This window comes from Carassius gibelio, chromosome A1 (genome assembly GCF_023724105.1).
Source record: "Carassius gibelio isolate Cgi1373 ecotype wild population from Czech Republic chromosome A1, carGib1.2-hapl.c, whole genome shotgun sequence".
In the NCBI taxonomy this organism is placed as follows: domain Eukaryota; kingdom Metazoa; phylum Chordata; class Actinopteri; order Cypriniformes; family Cyprinidae; genus Carassius; species Carassius gibelio.
This window is the reverse complement of record NC_068371.1, coordinates 11412654-11430801: the sequence shown is the minus strand read 5'-3', so window position 1 is coordinate 11430801 and position 18148 is coordinate 11412654. Positions and strand designations below refer to the sequence as shown.

The window sequence follows — 18148 nt, the reverse complement described above, 5'->3', positions numbered from 1 at the left end:
TTCCTATATTAGGCAAATAATACAGTTCTTTAGAAGGAGTAAATTAAAATGAGTGACTGAATTCGAACACTGAGTGCACCAGAAGGGCTTATTCATATTTTGTGTTTGCTGTTTAATAATCATTTGAAACTGGCATGCTGGCAGCTCCAGTAGTAAGATGAAAGTATTTATTGTGAACTCTTTTATGGAAACTATGTATAAAACTTAATTAAACAATTAAGTAATACATTTTTTTACCAATCGTATAATATGCTGTATGAGACGAGCGCTTTGTCAAATGAATGGATGGATGATTCAGCTGTGGTTGCCATCTTCTGGTGAAATGTGGCAATTCATTCGTTGCATGACTCTCATAGTGCATTATGGTGCATAGTGCATTATGGGCATTCTCTAGCCATTGAGCATACATCAGTTGAACACTTGTTCTTGCTGTAGGATTGAATAAGTGAACTCAACAATATCCAATAAGTTTTTAGATACCTAAAGCAACAAGTATTTGTAGAAATCTATGACAAATAGTGATCATTGTGTGCATGTGACAATCTCCACAAATGTAGCTTGTATGGGAGTGTTGCAAGAAATAAGACACTCGTCAAGAAAGGCCATGTGCAATCACGACTTGGCTTTGCTGAAACACACTTAGAATATTCTGAGGCAGATGTGACTAAAATTGAATTATTTGGCCTCAACACCAAACAACATACAGATATATGTATCTGGCGGAAATCCAATACAGCTCACCATCCAAAAAAACCCATTCCTACAGTAAATCATGAAGTAGGTAATAGCCTGTTATGGGATGGAGTAAAATAATGCATGGGGCAAAATACTGTGAAATTATTGATGATAATCTGCTGCACTCTGCCAGAAATGTGTCAATGGGAAGAAGGTTTACCTTCCAACATGACAATGACCCAAAGCACACAGCAAAACTGACCACACAGTGGTTAAAGGAGAAAGGCCAAGTAGAGCCCAGACTAAACCCCCGTTGAAAATCTGTGAAGGACTGCAGTCCACAAACAGTCACCATCAAATTTAATCAAACTTGAGCAGTTCTGCAAAGAAGAGTGGGCAAATATTGCAAAGATGTGCAAAGTTAGTAGAGATGCATACCAACAGACTATAGGCTGTAATAAAAAGCAAAAGGTGGTTAAAAAAAATAGGTGATCCATTTTCCCAACTCAAGGATTGTTTTTTTTTTTTTTTGCATGTTCGAGTTATACAGTATTCACTTGGAAAACTTGCAGAAGTTGCACTGAGTAAATACAACTGGATAAATCAAAAAGTGTGTCTATCGTAATTTCAGGCTACAGAGCAACAAAATGTGATTATTTTAAAGGTGGTCATTCTTTTCTATACCAACTGTACATGAAGAGGAATATCTACAGCAGTGGTTTTCAACTTGTAGACCGCGGTGGTATTGCAGGTGGGCCGCCAATTACTATTAAAATAAATAATAATATTGTTTATATATGTAAAAATGTCTAATTCATAACAACATAATTTCATATATATATAATTAAATAACAAAAATAAATATTAAACTGTAACTATGCTTCCACTATTTAAGCTCGCTGACTGGTTTAAGAATAAACCACCAATTTATCTTAGATATTTTTGCTGCATATGCTACAGAACAACAGCAGTTGTACCAAGCGTTGCCAGCCCCAGTTATTTTCTGTTCATTGCCTGTTCATTCAATAAAGACTAAGTTATTAAACCAATAATAGCAGGGTAAGATATTTTTTGTATGCCGCGGAAACATATGTGTTTGGTTGTGTGGGCCGCGAGTTGAAAAAGGTTGGGAACCAATGATCTACAGGATAAAATCCACCATTTGATTTTCAGGTGAGAAGTTACTCACTTGAAGAGTCACATCTGAAATGTCCACTTCCCAAGCCAAGACATTTGCACCAGAGTTTGAAGCCAGTGTCAGACATACGCTCCCATTCCTGTCCGACATCATAGTAAGTTGCTGTGAAGGTGTCATAGCATGAGTCCTTGCTAGATGAAACATCTCCTGGAACTGTTGATTTAAAAAATAAAGAAACATTAAGACAGGCATCATTAGCGTGTGCATTTTTAGCTTACATCTAAGTTCATTGATCCTTGACCTGTGTTTCCAGCGGTGATCATTTCCTCCAAAATTTTGTGTTTGAAGGCTCCCTTCAAGGCCTCCACAATGACATTATAAGAAGCATCAGAGGTCAGACCAATCAGGGTGGCACTTGTGGATGTTTCTGGGACATGCATCTGCAAAAGTAGAAAGGGTGAATCTGAAAATAAGTGTAAGGTGGTAAAGGAAGATTTGGGTAATTTTTATTTTGTGTTAATCTAAAAATTTCCTGTAAATCCTTCCCAGTTCCTCACCTGAAACATCTTTTCATCTGGATGGGTAATGGGCTGACAGGACACCAGGTAACCAGAACTCTGCTGGTAGGGCTGCCATGAGATGGTGGTTTGTATCTGGGCCTCTTGCGGTCTTCCAGTCTTGTCGTCTGGAAAACCAAAAGGATCTCATTTACATGAATAATTTGAGGTACACGACCTCCATCGGGTCCCACCTTTGGGATGTAGACTAGGGTCTCCCCAACTTGAGGCATATAAGGTTGGGGTTGGTTAGGTTGAGGGACTGGTTGACGATGTTGAGGCTGGTAGCCTCTGTTGAGTTGATTGGGCTGATTATTGAATTCTGTGTATTCCACATGCTGCCCATGCGCATCAGTTGAGTCATGCCCAGTGGGACCCACTACCTGAACTCTATTGTCAGGCTCAGGCACATCCAGCTTGTCTGAGCCACCATGATGGGCAGATCGGAGGTCAGCTCTGGGCGGGAAAAGGTATTAAAAGCAAAGCAGCATGTAAAGAGGCAGCCGCAGTTGCATCTACCAGCCAGTAAGGTACTAAAGATCCAGTCAAGTAATGATCGTACTTGCTGATGTCTTTTTAAAGGGAAGTGGATCCAAGAATTTTCTCAAAATTCACCAATGTTTTACAATTAAACATGGAGGAGGATGTGCAGTATATTAGTTATATCAGCTGATTTACAGTCTGGATATCAAACTAAACACATTCAAGTTTCCATCCTCAGCTGTGACAAGCTGGTTGTTGGATGTTTGTTTGCTGCCCATTATGAAATATGTTCCAATTGGTTGTGGTTTCGTAATATTGTTATTGTCATTTTTTCCATCATGTTTGGTTTGGATATGGTGATTCAGAAGATTCAGTTGGAGAAAACATTGGTGAAAGTCTGGACTAGTATGTGTAGTGATGGGCTAGCAGTCCAATAAGTTTGGTGCATCAATTAAGCAACATTAAATGCAATTTACCTCCGTTTTGCATTTAAGTTCTAAGTGCATTTTATCAAAAAAAAAAAAAAAAGCTTAGCAGTGAAAAAATATCACTTAGCCAAGTGTACTAGTGAAATTCAAGCCAGCGCAATATCAAGCTTTTATAAAATCCAGTGTAGGCTAGTTAGGCTTACTGCTGTGTGCTGTATCTATGCTCTGTCTATTTCAGTTGCTACTACTGTAGTAGCCAACATGCTTGCAAACCACTTTTTCGTTAGCTTGTATCATTCAGCAATAAATCATAAGGTCATACACATTAAGCTCAATATGTGAATCAATTAACATTGTATATTTATCCATTAATCAGACACTTTTATCCAAAGCGACTTACAAATGAGAAAAATCTGTTTTTATATGAGCAAATACTTACGAGTAGTGGCTGTGCCAACCAGTGGTGCGCTTCTCTGGTTATTCAGTAGGGCTATGATCTTTATGATGTATTCGGTGTCTGATTTCAGACCTGTTGTTAAATTATCAAAATATGGTGACATAGTGCATTATAAATTTTGTTTTACAAGACTATTTACCAATATTTATGTATACCATAACTGGGTGCAATGTGATGCATTCTGGGTCTTACCAGTGATGGTAGCATAGTTTTGGCCAGCATTAGGGCTTGGTATAAGCTCACGAGGTGAACCACCTGATTCTTCATAAGTGATGTAATATCCTGTAATTTGTGTTGGTGGGGCTTGCCAAGTGAAGGAGATGGAATTGGGTGTCAGCGAAGTGAACTGGAGGTTAGTTGGAGACTGTACAGCTGGCTGAGCTGTGATGATATATAAGATAAAAAGGTTAAAGGGATACTCCACCCTAAAATGAGTATTATATCACCATGTCTTTCTAAATCCGTAAAAGCTCAGTTTGTCTTCGGAACACATTTTAAGATATTTTGGATAAAAACCAGGAGGCTTGAGACTGCCCCATAGACTGCCAAGTAAATAACAGTGTCAAGGTCCATAAAAGATATGAAAAGTCGTTGTCAGAATACTCCATCTGTCATCAGATGTGCATCCTTGTAGCCCAGAGGACACAGAAGAGCATACGCAGCACGGTGATATGGAGTGACACAGACAAGACTGTTGACAAAGGAATTATTGAATAAAGTTGTTATTTTTGTTTTCTTTGCTTACAAAAAATGTTCCCGTTGCTTTATATAACCTGATTGCATGTGTGATGGCAGATGGATTATTCTGAACGACAAATTCATACTTTTCAGGACCTTGACACTGTTATTTACTTGGCAGACTGCCGTAGAATGGCATACTTGGCAGTCTATGAGACAGTCTCAAGCCTTCAGGTTTTCATCCAAAATATCTTAAATTGTGTTCCGAAGATGAACAAAGCTTTTAGGGATTGGAACGACATGGGGTTAAGTGATTAATGACAAAATTTTCATTTTGGTGTGGAGTAACCCTTTAAGGTACCACTGGTAAATTTAAATCAGGTTTATTTATTTTTTTTTTTATTTTTTCCAGACTTATTGCATTAGCATTTATAAAGTATATTACTTTTTCCACATGGACAGATTTTCTTAGTTGTACCTGTGTTAACAGTCAGTGTGAAAGGAGGGCTTCGACTATTTCCATTCAGTGTGTACATGTTGACCACATACATGATGCCTGGCTGCAAACCTAAGGTATGGAATACATGTCTTTCAACAAACAACAATACTTCCAACATGGTTAAAAAAGTTATAAAAAATATTTTGTGAGTTTATCCAGGCAAACAGGAAGCAACATTTACAATAATCTACCATGGTGATAGATTTTAGACACTTCTGTGGTGGTAATGCCATGGTACTCTTTGAAGAAACTGAATACAGTATACCATGGAAGTTCATAATAACAGAGTTGTTTGCGTATTGAGTAAACAGTGGCTAACCATTAATGTTTAAACAGATGGCCAATAAGGGGGTTAGCTATGGATTGTACAATAACTTACCAGTGACGACATAGGTTTGATGGTCAGCAGGAATAGTTTGCCTGATGATGGGGTGGCCTCCATTTTTGGGTGTGGCTTCAATAAGGAAACCTGTCATTGGCTCATTATTGGCAACACGCCATGTGAGAGTGAATGAAGTGTCTTTTACATCAGTGATATGAACTCTGTGAGGAGGGCTTATATCTGTGGAGTTAATGAAATGATAGTTTCCATTTAATACAGAGAAAGTACAAAAAATTACTCTACTGTGAAAATATGGAAAACCGACTTACTGTCAGCAGTGGTGATTTCTCCAGTGAGAGGTGAACTGCTGTCTAAACCTCTCAGTGCATAGACATGAACCTCATAAGCAGTGGCAACCTAGAAGTAAACAACAGATATTTAGACCAGAGATGGCAAGTCATAATTCGTTAAAAATAGCTACCAATACCTGAACTCCTTTGCTTAAAACTTGATTTAAACAAAATAAAATGTAGAAACCAAAAAGTCAGTTATCCTATATTTACGGCATGGTTCTCTTGTGAAATTGCAGCATTCTGTTGTCAATTATCTTTGTATAATTATCATGAAACAATATTGTCCAATGTCCCTGACAATAAATACATTTTACAAATTTGTTTAATTTTTGCTTACAAAGCTTAAATGTATTCATAAAGTGCAAGGCAGTAGACATATTACCATGAGCCCAGGCACTAAGACTTGTGTGGAGTCTGGTGCAACATTCATTTCTTTGGCTGGGGAATAATGATTCTTCAGTGATGCCACCACATGATAGCCAGAAAGTCTGGCATTGGGTGCATGCCACGCCACGACAAAAGAAGATGGACTAATGTCAAAGAACTGCATATTGGTGGGAGCAGGAACATCTGGGAAAGGTTAAAGGACAAGAATCAGGACAGGTCCCCTCTAAGACTCAACCCTATTATCGAATTGAATAGCTTGAGAAGCTAAGTTGAATTCAGATAGGTCATACCACTGGGCTGTGTCTCCTTATGGGTAGTTTGCTGAGTTCCCTCAAGAGTATGCACTGGGTAACGTCCTTTCATGGGAATGACTTTAATATAGTACATGGTTCCTGGGCGTAGACCTCGTAGAACCACACCGTTATCATGACCACTTAGGGCTAGTTGGTACTCTCTTTCTCCCTCCTTTGGACTAGAGTACAGAACCCTGTAGGAGGTCACTCCTGGAACCCGTGTAACATCCCATGTCACAAGCATAGATGTGGAGTCCACATCAGAGAAGGTAAGATCTCTTGGATGCTGCAAACTTGCTAGAGAGTTGAAAGGAGAGAGTTAAGGGAGTATGTATTGGGTGGTGTGGCATAGTGCCTAAACTAAGAAGCCAACTAAGAAGGTTGTTTGTTCAAGCCCCGTAAAGTAATAACAATTATAATAATTGAGCAAGTCCTTAAGTCCAAGTTGTTCCAGTGGACAACTTAGAACTGAACTATGATTTTAAAGATTAAAAAGTTAGGTAGGTTAAAAAAATAGACAAATAACTAACCTGCTTTCTTGACCACTGGGGTGCTCTCTCCTTCTTGGCTGAGAGCAATCACATTAATTGTGTACTCCACTGTGGGCACCAAGCCGTGTATGGTCATTTCTGTACGCTCTGAATAAGGTATAAAAAAAACAGAATAGTTTTTATAAGTCCAAGTACTGAACCAGTTCTTCCAAATCAGCTTCAATGTTGTGTTTAGCAATAAAAGCTGAGAAAAAGGTAAAGATCAAGACATGTCTCACCAGGGCCAACCAGCTCAGAGAATGTAGGACCTTGCCCACCCTTCGGCATCCCTGTTACTCTGTAGCCTGTAATGGGGCCTCTAGCTGGGCTCCAGCGGACAGTCAAGACATTGTCTTGAATATCAGTAACATCTAAATCTGAAGGGGATTGAACATCTGAGAATGGAGAAAAAACAATATAGTCACAAAGAAATATGTGGTTAGCTAATGGTCAGAAACTATAATAGATACATATGTCTTGAGCACGAGTGCTTACTTCCCCCTGCAGTCCTGTGTGTGATGATGACTGGTGTGCTGGAGGCTGGGCTGTCCCCTCTGCCTGTCACAGCATACAGTGTGATGGTGTAATCGGTGTCTGGACGCAGGCCCTGGATGGTGGCAGTGGACTGTGTTCCTGGAACAGTGAACTCTCTGGGTGCATCTCTTTCACCTGAGGATCAATGACAAGGAATCAACTGCATTTACAAGTTCAAGTGAACATACAGCAACAGAACACCACACCACACCACAAAAACACTGCAAAACCATTTGTCATACCTGTTTCACCATGTGTGATTTTATAGTAGCGTACAGTGACTTCAGGTGCATCCCAGGAGATTGTGATGCTAGTGGGAGTGGAGGACGTCACAGCTAGGTCAGTGGGAGCATTAGAGACTACAGGAAGAAACAAGAGTCACATCATGTTACCTCACAAAAATGAACAAAACAAATCTTACATTTTTCTTCTCACCAGTTGCTTGTGTTCCAGTAAGTGGTAGAGACTCTTTATTGCCACTGATAGCATAAATATAGACTGTGTACTCCGTCTCAGGGGCCAGGTCCACCAGTGTAAAAGAATTCCTTGTCGGGGGAAGTCTCTCGTTTTTAGTGTGCCCACCACTGGTTGGCTGATAGCGTAGGCGGTAACCGGTAATGACGGCACGTGGGGCCATCCAGTGTATGGTAAATGAGTTGGTGGAGACATCCGAGAAGTCCAGATTTGTTGGGGAGTCCAAATCTGTGTGTATGATGGGAACAAAATCAAGTGGAGAAACTGACAGAATCAGAACAGAGAGTGGTCAGAAAACTATCAATTGAAAACCATTTCTTATGTCCAGATACATACTTGTCTTCTGAACACCAGTTACAGGTTCACTTTCTTCGTCGTCATACACGCACACTAATTTCACCAGATACTCTGTGTTTGGCAGCAAGTCTAAATCAAGAAAATTCAGAATCAGCAAGTAAAATGTGTTTGGACTGTAAGCACATGGATGAAATGAACTTTGAATGAAAGCATTAGTAAACCCTTACTCTGAAGGAGGAAGCTGTTGGTGCCACCTCCTACATTGGCTTCCTGACTGTCATCATCATTTTTTGTGGGATGGTAGCGGATGACAAAGCGACTAATTTCAGATGGATGAACAGAAGGTGCAGTCCATGACACACGCATTGATTCTGAGCCCACCTCGGCAAAGTTCAGGTTTGTGGGGGCTGGAATAGCTTAACAAGAGGAGATTGAGAGACAATAATGACATAAATGAAAAGTCAAAAGTTTGTCAGCATAAAAATAAATAGCTAAGAAGTATGTTATTTCACCTTTTTTGTTAACATGAAAAAGGAATACAATAAATACAAACAATATGATACCCCGCCAAGTGGAAGTTATCATAATGCATTCTCAAAGAATGCAAATAACGAACATACTCCTAGAAATGCATCAATATTCTAAAGTAAGAAGACGATTTATTCCAAAAAGTAATCTTGTATAGGTGGATTAAGAAGTAATCCAATGAAGTGGCTTGAATAAATGATGGTTGAGGGATGATGGTCTCAGCCTCTCGTTTACATCCATATTCTCCATTCCTTTCCCTTTTCTTTTAACACCGCACTCTGAAATGTAACTATGTAGGATAAATCACCAGTTTGGGTTTGCTGTGTGATCACCAAGGGCACACTCTCCGCCTCATCTGTAATGGTGGACACACTGATGTCATAATTGATGCCTGGCTCCAGTCCACGAATGGTATAATAGCTGACGGAGGAGTTCACCACATCCTCAAAAATAGGAAAACTCTGGCCGGCTGTAACAACTGTAATACGGTATCCAGTAACTGCCGGGTAATTAAGTGGGGTCCATCTAATTCCAATTGTGGTATCCGTGAAATCAACAAAGCTGAGATCACCCACCTTGGGCACATCTTTAATCAGTTAACAAAGTTGCATTTATGGGAAAGGGAGAGAGAGAAGTCAAGACACACAGAAGCAGTGTCAATGACTAATTAAGATAAGAAGCAATTTATTGTTCTCATGCCATCAGTGCTAAAAACTGCAAATAGCTAATCATCAGACGACATGCACACAATAATGGGAAATAAACAGGCTTTTGATTTGAATTAGTCATACTGCAAAAAAAAGAGAAAGCATCAAGCGCCAACTTTTCTAGCAATTATCAAATTCTATAGATATTTTCAAACATTAAAAAGGTGAAACAGCCATGCTTATTGAGAATTATACAATTATTTCATGATGCACAAACAGATGAACAAACCAAGGATTTATTGGAAAAAAGAAATGACTGGATTTTCTGAAAAGTTCAATTTTCTAATATATTAAATGCAGCTTTCTTTATGGATATTTGCAGGAGACCTGTGATGGCAACTACAGTAGAAGCAGGATTATATGGTGTAGTAGATATAGCTCAAGGATAGAGACTGAGCTAAAGGCTGAAGACTGGTAGCATTTTGGAGTCCTATGAGTTGTAAGCCACGAGTTATCACCATTTTGTGGCCTTGAGTACTAACAACTAACAACTAATAGACAGAACATGGAGGTTTGGCAACCACATTATGTCTTGTGGGAATAACTTGATGTCTAGAGGTGCTTGTTGTTCCTATTCAGTGCTTGTTTGTTCCTTTAATGACTTCTTAGCCTTCTATTTAACAATAGCAAAACTGAAGTCAGAGGAAGTCATCTCTTGGTTGGGTTTAATACCTGATACTATATTTAACTTATGATAGGTCTAGTTAGTTGCCGTTTAACTGTCCATTATTGGTGCAATGGCTGGGTCTATTTATAGTAATAATATAAGCAGAGCAAGTTAAGATTACCATGACAAAGCTGATTATAACAATACCCGTTGACTTGACTTGATATTTCAGATGCATTGTGATCAACAGCCTGTTATTCATATATACTTTTAAAGCAACAATTGGCACTCATATACGCCAAACTGAACACTGCTTTACAAAAATGTTTTAGACTGGGTGTCTTCAAAAAGTAAATTTCTAAATCTGTATATCGGTAATCAGGTGATTCTCTGGATCAGTCATGGTGGTCTTGATCCAGCAGAGCATGGCTTGAACTTACCTTTAGGTTTGTTATTACTGTACATGTTGACTACAGATGGAGTCTTACCTTGCGTGATGGTGGCTGAGACAGGCTCACTCTCCAGGTGGTTTTTAACAGTATAGACACTGACATTGTATTCAACGCCAGGACTTAGGTTTTCAAGGGTACATGAGGTTTCATGCCCTCGAACAAACTCCTCTAGAGTATTTCCACGCTGCCCATTGACTGGTGTGCACGTCACTCTGTAGCCAGTGATATCTGAAGAGGATAAAGGGTATTTTGCAAGTATAAAAAAAGATACCATTTGTATGTAATGTAGCTTCTTCAAAGAATACAATGGTGTTGTCCAATAAACTATGTTTTATATATATATTTTTAATATTGTAATTAGCAAGTCATAAAAGTACATGCAAACAGTTATTATTAAATGAAAGATGAGCAAACAGACAAAGAAAAAAGGGAGAAAAGGATGACTTGAAGAACAGATAATTCCCAAAATGGGACAAAATTAACCCGAATGTTTGAAACGGGCACATACACATACAGCCTACATAAATAGACAACCAGCAACCTTCAAAGAACGGGTGAACAAGGATATATAGTGTATAGTCAATATTTACCTGGACTTTTGGTTCTGGTCCATTTGACATTGAGTTCACCAGTGACAGCGTTAGACACCACATTCAGGTCAGTTGGTGGGGATAGGGCTAATGTGACAGCAAAAAGAGGAGTTCAACTTTAGAAAATGTACTTAGCATTTTGAGCCCTGTATTACAGGCTACAAGTGTCTGTATTAATATTATATTGAATCTCTTTCAGCAGAGATCTATCAGTAGCTAGTGTTGCTAGTAAAAAATAAAACTAAGCATTTGCATTCTGAAATCTTTAAAGCCTTTAGACAATGTCACAACTTACATGTCACAACTTTGTTTTTGATTGGGTTCCCACGCTTTCTGCCATTGAACAAGGGTTGCAAGCTGTACATATACTCTGTTCCTGGAGTCAGACCAGAAATGTAAATAGTGCCTTCGCCAGAGGTCTTGTCTCTGGGAGCTTCACCACCTTGGCTGGGCCTCACAGACATCTGAGAAAAGGGCACATATTAATTAATATACAGTATGATTCAAGTCACTGAGTCAAAGGGAAAATACATGAGCTTCTTTTCTGGGAATGTAGAGGTAAAACCCTGGTGCAGGGTTGAAATGGAATATGTTTTTTGGAACAACAACTTTTGACTAGGGCAACCTAGTGTTCCATCTATGACCTTTATTGACCAACGTGGAGATGCTAGTACCCATTTAAAATCAGCTGCCATAAAAAGCTGGTGGGCAGCACACTTACAGCTCCTGAGAACAGTATGCAAACTCTATTACGTGCCATCCAATATGTAATATTTACAATGTAGTTGCATTATTTTCACAAGGTTTACACAAGAAACTGCTAATGTGCAACCAGCAAATTCTAAATATAGTGTTTATACCCTGTAGCTGAATCGTGGTACTGGGGTCCAGGTAACAATAATAGCAATATCGGTGACTTCTGTGGTGAATTGAGGAGCATTACCCGTTGGCTGAGCTGGTGAACAAAAACAAATAAAGAGGATATTCAAAACTGAGCACTACCAAATGAACACAGGAGAGCACAATTCTGGATTGTTTAAGAGAAAGGAAAGGGGTCACGCACATGTTCTGAAGGCATCAGTGACACCCTCGCTGAGTGTGTTCCCTTGCTCTGAGTGCAGGGTGACTATGTACTCTGTGTCAGGCTGAAGGTCGCTGAGTTTGTATTGAGATTCATGGCCGGGGATCCTCAGCTGTTTGGAGCTGGAGCTGCCCGTGCTGATGAAGAGACGATAACCTGTGACCTGAGCTCTGGGGACAGACCAGATGACCAGAGCGCTTTCATCAGTGATATCAGTGAACTGCAGGTCGGTAGGGACATCAGGCTCTGCGGGATGAGAATGTTGACTAGATGTTCACACAGGAAATGTTGTGAAAAGCTGACCAAGATGGTATGTACAGTATAATATAAATGTTACTATGTTACACATGAATCCACCATCTGTTGTTAGTTGCATTTTAGAAAATTAATAGTTTAAATGTGACCAACTTGTAGATTTCTCCCCAACCAAAGGTTCGCTCTCCACTCTTCTGTTGACTGCATAAATATGGAAGCGGTAGAGTGTGCCCGGCTGCAGGTGTGTGAGTTCAGCGTAAGCATTCTGCGACACAGGAAGCTGAAGGGGTCTCTGTGTCCGGCCATCTGTGCTTACGGGCGCAAAAGTTACACGGTATCCTGAGACCTCATTTGGAGGACCAGTCCAGGTGATGGTGATCTTGGCATCGGTAACTTCATAAAATTGCAGGTCTGTGGGAGCTTGGATCTCCTCTGTTAATGAAATAGAAAGCAAAATCACAAAATTATCTTCCAGTGCTTTACTACAAGGGGAGAATAGGAATTATATGTAAACACAAGACTTCAGGCAAGCTAGGATTAAAAGTGTTCAAATCCCTAACAATAAGTAAAAGCCAGAGAAATGGTGATGCTTGATTTATCAAGTACTACTAAATATTTTAGTCAGGAATGTCTGTATCGTCACTAAATACTTTTGTAGATTTCAAAAATAGTGCTCTATTTGCCTTAAGAGTGAAAAGCAAAATCATCCAAAGACTTGACCGTTCTCATAAGGAAGTGTGTATTTGGTAAAAAGACCTCAACTTGAAAGACGAGAACAAAGAGACACCCTCAAAACTTCCCAGTCCATCCTTATAAGGTTGTTTTGGTTCTGAGAAAGCACTAGATCTCCCAGCTTAGGCATTTGCTAGAGTCTGCTCTCTCCGTGAAATGTCAGAGAACTGGCAGACCTCTTTGCACATGAATGAAAAACTTGGGCACTTTCACAAGCTTAGAGAAAATTGAGTAATTTGCTCTTAATAAAGTTGTACGAACTCCAATGCAGACATAAAATGCTAAGTGTGTTTGAGCATAAAACATTTTGATACAAACTGAGGTAAGGATACAAATTGTGAACTGAAAACAAGAGAGGTAGCAATAAGCTATTAAAAAGAAAAAATAGAGTGGGAGGTGTCACCTGCACCATGCCTAATACTCCCAATAATTTACAGTCACTTTCTACAATATCTGTCTAACAGAAGCATCCCAAAATGGATCTTCTGAACTCTTACCAGGCTGTTGCTTTCCAGCAGTGCTGATCTGTAGGACCAAAGGTTCACTCTCCAATCTGTCTTCCACTGAGTATATACTGACATTGTATGACAGGCCGGGTCGTAGGTCACCCAGTGTCACATATGTTTGAGTCTCAGGGAGGATGAGCTCAGTACTGCTGCCCTCAACCGATGGAGTGTACACAACACGATAGCCTGTGCACACATTACAAAAAAAATAGTTGATAATTCCACATTCATACATTATCAGATGTACTAAAAACAAAACGTCAAGCAACTTTACAAGACAGTCTTAATACATGAATGTTGGTGCACAAATGTTACTCACCAGTTATAGGTGCTTGGGGTTTAGACCATCTGATGGTGATGGATTTCTCCTGTACATTTGAGACCTCATGATTAGCTGGAGCATCAGGTGCTGTGAATAAACAGACAATTAATTTGAATTCAGCTGACCCTCATGGCTGGATGTTCTGTAAATGGATGAATAGGTAAATGAGGTACATTTTGTTTTGAAGAGGCAACCCGTTCTTAGCATCAACACAACAATGAAATTTGAGCAACAAAATAATCATGTCAGTAATGCTGTTTGAAAACATCTATAACATATTCATTAGTGCACAATACTGTTTCATGCCTGGTAAGAAATCTTAATGGCTATTACATTTTCTCAAAAAATCTATTTTTGACCCTGTGCATGATGATGGGCGTCTTACCAGTGGTCTGAGTGGTTGTCAGGATGAGATTTGTATTTCCATCTGGATTGACTTCAAAAACTTGGACATTGTACCTACGGCCAGGCAGAAGATCTTGGATGTTTACTGATGTAGATGTTCTTGGGAGGTCTATGGGGAGAAAAGGGTAATTATAAAGTCAATTTTTTTTTAAATGATTCCAATTGGATAAGAATGGTATTATAAATGTAGCTTCTTTAGCTTTTCTTCTCATTTCAGTCATGTTGAGCATTAAAATTCCCCTGTTCATTTTTTAAAAAGTGGCATGTCACTGACTATACTCACCAATCACATGTGGTTGGGCTCCTTCCTCAGAGAGTTCATATTCCACTCTAAATCCAGACACTGTGTCAGATGCAGATACCCAGGAGATGACGAAGCTGTTGGAGGTGATTTCGGTAATGGACTCTGAAGTGTCCACTACTGGCAGGGGCTGGGTGGTCTCACCCTCTGTTTTGTCCACTGCAGAAAAGAGAATGATGAAGGTTTTTTTGCTTTCTTTCAACATAAACGTTCTATGACAAAAAAAATTATAAAAATTGAACATGAAAAAATAAAAATCTACGTACAAGAGCCATACACAGTGGTGAAGTCAAAGCGAGTGACCTCTCTTGGTCCATAGCGTAGAATACTGATCAGCTGACCCTCATAGGTCAAACCTGGTTTAAGCCCTACAATGGTGTAAGAGTTGAGGTGCCCAGGAATGGTGACCTCCTTCCACGGTGTACGTGTGTTTTTCTGTGAAAGGAAATTGTTATATGCTGAAAAATATAGAAGCTAAAATCACCAAAGTTGTTCAAGCAGGTGAATCTGCGGTAAAACTTGAATATGGACATATGTTAAACAATTAGATTCTGCTTTCTTTACATGTCTTGAAATAGCTGACAAATGTAACAATGAGTGGGTATTCTGATAAGGGCTGGATTGTTAAAGATCTCTTGACATTTAAAATTAAGAAAATTTAAGTTTTTTTTATATATATATATATATATATATATATATATATATATATATATATATATATGAGATTGGTTGTTTGAATGTAGTTTGTCCTGCAGAAATAAAATATTGTCCAAACACAGCTTTTAAAATGCCCTGCCAGGAAATAATAATAATTGTAAAAAATCTCAAAACCCTTTTTCTTTTAGTTAATATAAATAATTTGCAACTTAACACTGATGTCCATGTTTCATCATGTCAGAGCGAAGAGTAAACTCCAAGGACTATGGCTTATTTATGTGTGTGATGAAATATCATCATATGTTTTTAGCATAGGCAATCATCCCTTGCTGACAGAGGCACACAAACATTCACTGAAGGGACAAAATATCTCTTATCCCAGGAATCTGGAATCTTCCTTACTGACATAAATTGTAACTAAACCAATATCACCATAAAATCCACCTCTGAAAATCCTCATAAGACAAAAACTTACGACTCTCCACTTCAGGATATATTGTGTAATGTGGAGAGATGGGGGAGCGTTCCATTGGATGGGATGGGAATTCTGTTGATTTCCAGCTTCTGTGAGGATGACCCGAACAGGAGCTTTTGAGAAGGAGGATAAAAATGTATGATTAACAGTCTGATTAGATAGTTTCATGTTGTAATGGCTATTTACTCGGCCACTGTACTTAATACGATATGTAAAACGTGATAAACTCAGTCTGAAGGAAAGTAAAACAAAGAAAGGAGAGAAGTCTTTGAAAACAGTCTGTTTCATATCAAGAATTTGAAAAGAAGTTTGGATAAGACAAACAAATCTTGTCTGGCCAGATGTCTGAAAATGGAGGAAAATAACCCAGTTTGTCAAGTGAGGGGTAGAAAAAAAACTGTCTGGAGGATGATTGCATGGGTGTGGTGTTAAAAATCACACCCGGCCATAACATTCTTCACCCACTTTACCCTTTATTATCCCCAGGCCTTCATTGCAATTCAACACAATGAAGTCCCCTTCAGCTCTAGAAGAAAATACACAATCCTTTATGGTGTCAAACCAAAATTACACAAAACGGTAAGATGGTAACCCAAATACAAATTCACTGTGTCCTTCGAAAGTACGACCTTCAATATACAGCGCTAAAGCCAATCGTTTACAGATGGTCTGAGTACATATTGTGGCTGATCTTTTTTGGTTCTGTGAAGGTCATAAAAATACAGCTCACACTTTCCTCAAAAAAGGCCAACACAGCTAACAAAAGGCAACCTGTCTTACATTATTATACGCTACTCCTACAGGGCATTTGCTTGCACAGAATCACGAATGAACAGCAGACCATGGTATTAAAAGCTATAAGTGCTATTTGAGAATCACATTTGCTATTTTGCACAGATGAGCCATAACCATAGACAAAAATTACATTTTCTAAGGGCTCTAATGCTGTGGTGCTCAAGGCAGGATTTATAATGATAAACCGTTAATTCCTTGCATAAAGCTAACATATGGCTACTTTTATGCTGAAGCCTGACAGCCTCAGTTACTAAAAAACAAACTACAAAATAACAAAGATGACAAAGCATCATCAACTGTTAAAAGAGGGTTTTTTTCTGTTTGCTAGGTCTTTTTAAATTCTTGGCAAAGTGTTGAGATATCATACCAGTAGACTGCAGAGGCTCACAGGCCAGTTCCCCAATGCCATTGCCATAGCAGGAACATCTATATGGGACGCCTTGGATGACTTTATTCCATGTCTCGCCAATCTGGTAGAACGCCTTGGACCCGGGTTCCTGGCACTGGTCTGAAGAGAAAGAATAAATGGTTTGTGTAGAGAAAGTAAAAATAGTCTTTCTTTCATTTCAACATTTACAAAAACTATTGTTTAAATCAAGTCCGTTTGATTTGAATTGAAGGAAACATGAGCCATTCATGTTGTAAACATATTTGTATGTATAAAGGGAAGTTCTGACATCTTGAGAAAAAGGGTAAAAAAAGAAAACAGAACAAAGGCATCCACATAGCAACAGAATTAGAGATTGCTGGCTTACCAATGGCATCACATCTCCAACGACCCCGACCTTGGCCAAAGCATGTACAGTTCATCATGTAACCCTGGTCATGACGCTTCTCGAAGGTCTCATTCACATCATATGTTTGTCCATTTACTATGCATTGATCTAAAATAGAGAAGATTTTTTGAGAAACTTTATAATGACTATTACTAACAAAAAAGGGAGATCTAGAAGCATTTTGGGAGATCTGCCTCCTCTATACTCCCAATTTTAATTTGTAAGTAGATCATAGACATAGTTTTATATATTATCTGAGGCTACTTGCCTTAGAAAAAGTAAAGTGGCAGTAAGGTATTTTACATTGTTTATAATTCTAATCAAAAATACTATTTCTAACAAATGCTGTAAACATTCTATTTATCAATAAATCTTTCAAAAATGCACCAGAGTTTCCTACAAATATTAAACATAAGCATTTTCAACTTGGATTATAACAATAAAAAATATGTTTCTTGAGTATACTACAATGATTTCTGAAACTCCATGTGGCAATGAAGACTGGAGAGGTGAAGCTGATAATTCAACTAAAATATATGTAAATAGATAAATTATATATATCAATAGCATTGTTTAGTGATTTTTTTTTATCAAATAAATGTATAATTTATGCATAACCTATAAATGTCTTGATAAGCATAAGAGACTTAAAAAAAACAATCTTACAAACCTCAAACTTTTACAGTAGTGTATATAAGGAATATATTTATAGTATAGTATACAGTACATAAGTGTGTGTGCGTGTGTGTGTGTATACATACATGTATTTACTATTTCAATTAAAATTAGTTTAATTTAATTTAAAACTATTTAATGAAAATAAATGAAAATAATTTAAAAACTATTTCATAATG

General features: G+C 38.5%; 1 pseudogene; it reads right to left on the bottom strand.

Annotated features, from left to right (window-relative positions):
• The window catches only part of LOC127989976 (fibronectin-like), a 32766-nt pseudogene that overhangs the window by 2215 nt on the left and 12403 nt on the right, over positions 1 to 18148 (bottom strand).